Here is an 8,235-nt window from a genome sequence, read left to right as displayed (position 1 = left end):
TGACCTTCCTTTTGAGCTAGTTGAGAATCTGGAGCATTACATTTATTGGTTCCATTAAACTCTCAAAATGGCCAGAAAAAAAGAACTTTCATGTGAAACTCAACAGTCTATTCTTGTTCTTAGAAATGAAGGCTATTCCATGCAAGAAATTGCCAAGAAACTGAACATTTCCTACAACGGTGTGTACTACTCCCTTCAGAGGAGAGCACAAACAGGCTCTAACCAGAGTGAAAAGAGAAGTGGGAGGCCCCGCTGCACAACTGAGCAACAAGACAAGTACATTAGAGTCTGTAGTTTGAGAAATCGACGCCTCACAGGTCCTCAACTGGCAGCTTCATTAAATAGTACATGCAAAACGCCAGTGTCAATGTCTACAGTGAAGAGGCGACTCCAGGATGCTGGCCTTCAGGGCAGAGTGGCAAAGAAAAAAAGCCATATCTGAGACTGGCTAATAAAAGGGAAAGAATAATATGGGCAAAAGAACACAGACATAGGACAGAGGAAGATTGGTAAAAAGTGTTATGGACATAAGAAACCAAGTTTAAGGTGTTTGGATCACACAGAAGAACATTTGTGAAATGCAGAACAACTGAAAAGATGCTGGAAGAGTGCCTGACGCCATCTGTCAAGCATGGTGGAGGTAATGTGATGGTCTGGGGTTGCTTAGGTGCTGGTATAGGGGGAGATTTGTACAAGGTAAAAGGGATTTTGAATAAGGAAGGCTATTGCTCCATTTTGCAACGCCATGCCATACCCTGTGGACAGCGCTTGATTGGAGCCAATTTCATCCTACAACAGGACAATGACCCAAAGCACATCTCCAAATTATACAAGAACTATTTAGGGAAGAAGCAGGCAGCTGGTATTCTTTCTGTAATGGAGTGGCCAGCGCAGTCACCAGATCTCAACCCCATTGAGCTGTTGTGGGAGCAGCTTGACTGTATGGTACGCAAAAAGTGCCCATCAAGCCAAACCAACTTATGGGAAGGGCTTCTGGAAGCATGGGGTGAAATCTCTCCAGATTACCTCAGCAAATTAACTGCTAGAATGCCAAAGGTCTGCAATGCCGTAATTGCTGCTAAGGGAGCATTCTCTGACGAAAGCAAAGTTTGAAGGAGAAAGATTTTTATTTGAAATATTTATTCTAACCTTGTCAATGTCTGGACTAGATTTTAAATTCATTTGGCAACTCATTTGATAAGAGTATGAGTTTTCATGGAAAACACACAATTGTCTGGGTGACCCCAAACTTTTGAATGGTAGTGAACATGCTCAGTGACCAGTGCGGTGGAGTTGGAGTCATTGGGTCAGGGAAATTGAGGAGTCGGAGGTTTGGCTTACCAACTCCACAGCCCTCTCTGTCAAAGACCATGATCTATTAATTTTAAGATGTCTAACACTCCTGTAAAAAGGCCACCCCAACAAAAAAGAAAACTGATCTAATGCAGCACATGTAAAATCTCACCTTAGATGTGTACACTGTGGGGAAAAGAGTTTAATATGAGCAATTTACGGAGCAGCAAATGTTCTATTATGGTATGTGCAGATGCTAAGTGTTTAGTCCTGAAATTTCTGCACCTCTTGGCAGGAAAAATACTGCAGAAAAGTGTGCATTGTTGCTCTTTTTTTTACTTGCATTTTTGGTGCAGATTTTTCTCCACTCATCAGCATGAATGAAATCTGGTGAAAGCCGCTGAAAGAATTGACATGCAGACTCAAGTGGCAAATAAGCAACGTGTGCATGAGGCTTCAGGACTCTCATGCATTTTGCTGGCATCAGGAAACCCTTCAGGTTTTGTGACATCCGCTCGGAAGAAAAGCAGCAAAAATGCCACGTGCACACAGCCGATGGGTATATTTATGGAAACCATAGGGCTTCATTAGTGACAAGTTACCGCTGCGGTAATGATCAGTGAATGCATATTTTATTACAGGGATGGATCCAAGCAGTCACTTGACCTGCGGTAAGAATGCCTGGCAGTCCACACTGAAAATGATCCCTGCTCTTGGGGGTTCATATAAAACATTAAGCAATGTCGGTAAGCACACACTGAGCAGTTTGTCACGAATGTCCGGTAGAGTATCTGACATCTGCACCTCACAGAAAAAGTACTATTATTCAAGAGGATTTCCATACAAAAGTTGGCATTTTCTAACTTGCAGTTATTGGTCTTTAGTTTTTAAGTATCACTTTGATATTGACAGGACTGAATGATATAGCATTGGTCAATAGTTTCAAAGTTGAAAAAATACAAGTTCATTGCGTTCAACCTATAATGTAACGTGTTGATCCAGAGGAAAACCAAAAACCTCACAAGGCAGATGCTACTCACCCCATATTAGGGTAAACATTTCTTCCTTAGGCCGCTTTCACATTTCAGGCTTTCGGTATCCAGCATGGGGCGGCGAAAAACCGGACTACCGGATCCGGCCGCATACGCATTCACCAGATCCTTCTTTCTGCCGGATATATTCCTGGCAGAGAAGGTTTCCGGGCATGCGCAGTGTGAAAAACCGGTCCTGCATTGGGAAAAAATGTTGCACGCAACGTTTTTTCCAGACGCCAGACCGGCTATTTTCTCCGGATCCGGAAAAAAACGGACGCGCCGCATTGCCATCCGGTGCAATGCGGCAGCAATGATACAGCACGGGGAAAAAGCCAGATCTGGTCGTAACAGGCGCCGGATCCGGCAGTCCGGTTTTTCTCCGCACCATGCCGGATACCGAAAGCCTGAAGTGTGAAAGCGGCCTTACTCCACCTAGGACAATCTGAATAGTTCCCGGGATTGACCTCCCATCACAGAATCTAGTCAGCTGTAATACGATAATTTTCCAGGAAGGCAGCTAGGCCATACTTTAAACTTTTGTAGTGACTCAACCACCCCAACATCATGTGGCAGAGAGTTCCAGAATCTCACTGCTCTTTCACTATCTGTGATGAGACCTTTCCACTAGACGTAGAGGATTCCCCTTAGTCACCATTGCTGCCTATCTAGGTGTTAAAAGAGCATTAGAAACATCTCTGTACTGTCCCTTCATATATTTGTACACTGTAATAACATCACCCCTAAGCCTTTGCATTTCCAAATTGAATAACCCCAAGGTTAATATTCTGTCCTGGTACTGGAGTTCACCCATTCCCGTAACCCCTTAGTGACTGAGCCAATTTTGTACTTAATGACCAGGCCAATTTTTACAATTCTGATCACTGTCACTTTATGATGTTATAGCTCTGGAACGCTTCAACTATCCCACTGATTGAGACTGTTTTTTGTGACATATTGTACTTCATGATAGTGGTAAAATTTCTTCAATATGACTTTTGTTTATGAAAACGGAGATTTGGCCAAAATTTTGCAATTTTCAAACTTTTTTTTTTGTGCCCTTACATCAGTGAGTCATATCACACAAAATAGTTAAACAACATTTCCCATGTCTACTTTACATCAGCACAATTTTGGAAGCATAGTTTTTTTTTGTTAGGACGTTATAAGGGTTAAAAGTCGACCAACGATTTCTCATTGTTTCAACAAAATTTACAAAACCATTTTTTAGGGACCACCTCACATTTGAAGTGCGTTTGGGGAGGGTCAAGATAAATGGCCAAAAGTGACACCATTCTAAAAACTGCACCCCTCAAGGTGCGCAAAACCACATTCAAGAAGTTTATTAACCCTTCAGGTGCTTCACGAGAACGAAAGCAATGTGGAAGGAAAAAAATGAACATTTTACTCTTTTTCACAAAAAAATTTACTTCGGAACCAAACTTTATTTTCACAAGGGTATCAGGAGAAAATGGAGAGAAAACCAGACAGGCCTAAATACATCTGCACTAACCAGGGTGCAGCGGACCCAAGTAAAATGGCAACTGTACAGGTTCAATAATACCAAATGAAACAGCCAGCCTACAATCAGGGATTGGCCATGTGGTACACCAGTCTGGTTTTCTCTGGATTTTTAGGAGGATTTTTTCCTCTTTCTGAGGTTTTCATGTTAGAGTAGGACTGGCAAGAGTAAGGAACTTTTACGCAGTTTGCCAACTTCCGTATTATGGCCTTAATATCAACCAATACCTTACATATATGTTTTTTTTGTGCACTTTTTATATTTCTTTCAGGGTGCAGTTGGGCCCAAATGTTTCTGCAAACTCGTGGCCTCTGTTCACACGGGATGCATTCTAGTTGGCACTGGGCAGCCCACCTATATGGTGTTACTAAGGGGTTGTGAACCAAAATGGACCAAAACATTTGTTGTGCAATTTCTCCTAAGTACGCCGATACCCCGCATGTGGGGGAGAACCACTTTTTGGGCGCATGGCAGGGCTCAGAAGGGAGGGAGCACAGTTTGACTTTTTGAACACAAAATTGGCTGGAATCAAAGGCAGGTGCCATGTTGTGTTTGAAGACCCCCTGATGTACCTAAACAGTGGAAATCCCCCAATTCTAACTCCAACCCTAACACAGCCCTAACCCCAACCCTAAACCCATCACACCCCTAACCACAATCCTATCCTCAACACAACACTAACCCTAGCTCTAAACCCAACCCTAACTCAAACCCTAGTCCCAACCCTAACCCTAGCTATAACCCCAACCATAACCCTAACTAATGGAAATAAAAAATAAATTATTTTTACCTAACTATAAGGGAGTGATAAAGGGGGGTTTGATTTACAATTTTATTTTTATTTTGATCAGTGTGATAGGGTCTATTACAGTGATTAAAATGAACCAATAGAAAAAAATCTATTGGTGCCGGCAGATATCGGTGGGCGCACTGCGCGCCCGCCCGCCCTTTTATTCATGGAAGAAGATGCCAGGGGACAGGACCGGGGGATGCAGGAGGTACCGGTGGGGGCTCGGGGGGGCCAAGAAAAATATCAGAAAGGCAGAGAAGAAGAATGGTGAGAACAGTCAAGGACAATCCACAGACCACCTCCAAAGACCTGCAGCATCATCTTGCTGCAGATGGTGTCACTGTGCATCGGTCAACAATACAGCGCACTTAGCAAGAGGAGAAGCTGTATGGGAGAGTGATGCGAAAGAAGCCGTTTCTGCAAGCACGCCACAAACAGAGTCGCCTGAGGTATGCAAAAGCACATTTGGACAAGCCAGTTACATTTTGGAAGAAGGTCCTGTGGACTGATGAAACAAAGATTGAGTTGCTTGGTCATACAAAAAGGCGTTATGCATGGAGGCTAAAAAACACAGCATTCCAAGAAAAACACTTGCTACCCACAGTAAAATTTGGTGGAGGTTCCATCATGCTTTCGGGCTGTGTGGCCAATGCCGGCACCGGGAATCTTGTTAAAGTTGAGGGTCGCATGGATTCAACTCAGTATCAGCAGATTCTTGACAATAATGTGCAAGAATCAGTGACGAAGTTGAAGTTACGCAGGGGACGGATATTTCAGCAAGACAATGATCCAAAACACCGCTCCAAGTCTACTCAGGCATTCATGCAGAGGAACAATTGCAATGTTCTGGAATGGCCATCCCAGTCCCCAGACCTGAATATAATTGAACATCTGTGGGATGATTTGAAGCGGGCTGTCCATGCTCGGCGACCATCAAACTTAACTGAACTGGAATTGTTTTGTAAACAGGAATAGTCACAAAAACCTTCATCCAGGATCTCATTAATAGCTACAGGAAGCGACTAGAGGCTGTTATTTTTGCAAAAGGAGGATCTACAAAATATTAATGTCACTTTTATGTTGAGGTGCCCATACTTTTGCACCGGTCAAATTTGGTTTAAATGCAGATTGCACATTTTCTCTTAGTACAATAAACCTCATTTGAATCCAGAAATATAACCGAGTCTATCAGTTATTAGATATATGAAACTGAAATAGCTGTTGCAAAAACCAAAATTGTTATAAAGAAAAAAGGTTAACATTAATAGGGGTGCCAAAGAAAAAAGGTTAACATTAATAGGGGTGCCCAAACTTTAACATATGACTGTATATCCTTCCCGAGCACCGGTGCCCAAAACTGTACACAGTACTCCATGTGCGGTCTAACCAGGGATTTGTACAGAGGCAGTATAATGCTCTCATCAGGTGTATCCAGACCTCTTTTAATGCACCCCATGATCCTGTTTACCTAGGCAGCCGCTGCCTGGCACTCGCTGCTCCAGGTAAGTTTATCATTAGCTAGGATCCCCAAGTACTTCTCCATGTCAGATTTACCCAGTGGTTTCCTGTTCAGTGTGTAATGGTGATATTGATTCCTTCTTCCCATGTGTATAACCTTACATTTATCATTGTTAAACCGCATCTGCAATCATTCGGCCCAAGTTTCCAACTTATCCAGATCCATCTGTAGCAGAATACTATCGTCTCTTGTATTGACTGCTTTACATGGTTTTGTATCATCTGCAAATATCGATATTTTACTGTGTAATCCTTCTACCAGATCATTAATAGATATGTTGAAGAGAATAGGTCCCAACACCGACCCCTGCGGTACCCCACTGGTCACAGCGACCCAGTTAGAGAATATACCATTTATAACCACCCTCTGCTTTCTATCACTAAGCCAGTTACTTACCCATTTCCACACATTTTCCCCCAGACCCAGCATTCTCATTTTGTGTACCAACCTCTTGTGTGGCACGGTATCAAACGCTTTGGAAAAATCAAGATATACCACATCCAATGACTCACCTTGGTCCAGTCTATAGCTTACCTCTTCACAAAAACTGATTAGATTGGTTTGACAGAAGCGATTCCTCATAAACTCATGCTGATATGGAGTTAAACAGTTATTCTGTTTAACTCCATATGTTTATGTATCTGTTTAACTCCGTATGAGCTGACCACCTCTGCACTATACATTGTTTAGTGGCTAGTACTGGGTACTGCAACTCCCATGCACTGATAAAAGATCATGTAAACTACCTGGGAACAACCACTACAAAAGAGCCACACTGAATCACTTACCTACAGCTCCACTGGAGCAGGTAACATAATTGGTGGGTGTGGGGGTAGTCACTAATATGGTATTAATGAGTATGCCACAGATAGTTGATCAATATGTTAGCCCTGAACAACCCCTTTGATGTGACGTATTGTACACAAGAAATATGCTTTATAGTTGTAAGAATGACTGCTTAAGTTGCTTTTTTTGGCTTTCATGTTATTCTTGGAGACAGTGCCAGGAAAGTTTTAAAACATACAAACATAGCATGAAAAAAAAAATCTCAGTCAAGTTCAACCTGTTACAAAACTATGAATCTGTCAGTCTAAAGAAAGGCACAGAAAGAATCCAAATAGCAGCTGCCAAGTCAAGTTCTAGAGCTAGAGGAAAAGGAATAGGCCTCTTTAAAGAGGACCTGTCACTTACTTAAAAAAAAAAAAAAAAAAATAGTTAAACACTTTGTAAAGATCCCTTCCCTCCCCTGATTCTGTCGCTTTTTTGTTTTTACACTGCGTCGCTCCATTGCAGAGATATTCATATTTACTGCTCATGAAGCACAATATGTGAAATCTATGCTTGTAGTGCAACTTGGACATTCCTGTAGCTTTTTTTTTTTTTATTGGGGGTGTACACTTTCATCACCCTCTCAGATGCTGCCATTCACAGTGTTGACAATCTTTTTTTTCTGGGGACAAGAAATTTCACCTCTCACTCCCACATGCTGCCAATCACACATCAGCAGCGTTTGAGACTGCTAGATCAGCTGTGATTGGCAGCATCATGCAGAGAGTGGTGCAACAGCACGCACACAGAGAAAACTCTGAAAAAACTCCCAGATGGTCTGCAAAGTATAGAATTCACATACTGCACTCCAAAAGCATCAAATCTGAAATCTCTGCAATGGAGTGCAAAAAAAAGAAAAAAGCAGCAGAACTAGTGGTGTTTATAGGGTTTATTAGTCCACGTTCACAGGTTGAGTATTTGGTGAGTTTTTTACCTCAGTATCTAAGGCAAAACCAGGAGTGGAACAATCAGAGGAAATGTATAATAGAAACCCGTCACCACTTCTGGATTTATCACCCACTCCTGGTTTTGGCTTACAGATACTGAGGTAAAAGATTCAACAACTACTCAAAGCATGAACATGGCCTTACAAGGTACTTAACGCAATTTTTTGGAGCAGGTGACAGGTTATCTTTAATCAGAGCTTGTCAGCAGGACTGGATACTCTTTATATTACATGTATACACTGCCATGTCAATGCTGAATCAGTGTGCACAATGGTTCCATTCCTCAACTGGGGGGCTAGAAACAC

Source organism: Dendrobates tinctorius, unplaced genomic scaffold (genome assembly GCF_039654945.1).
Source record: "Dendrobates tinctorius isolate UK_male_01 unplaced genomic scaffold, ASM3965494v1 ptg000223l, whole genome shotgun sequence".
NCBI classification, from domain to species: domain Eukaryota; kingdom Metazoa; phylum Chordata; class Amphibia; order Anura; family Dendrobatidae; genus Dendrobates; species Dendrobates tinctorius.
This window is presented reverse-complemented; position numbering follows the sequence as displayed.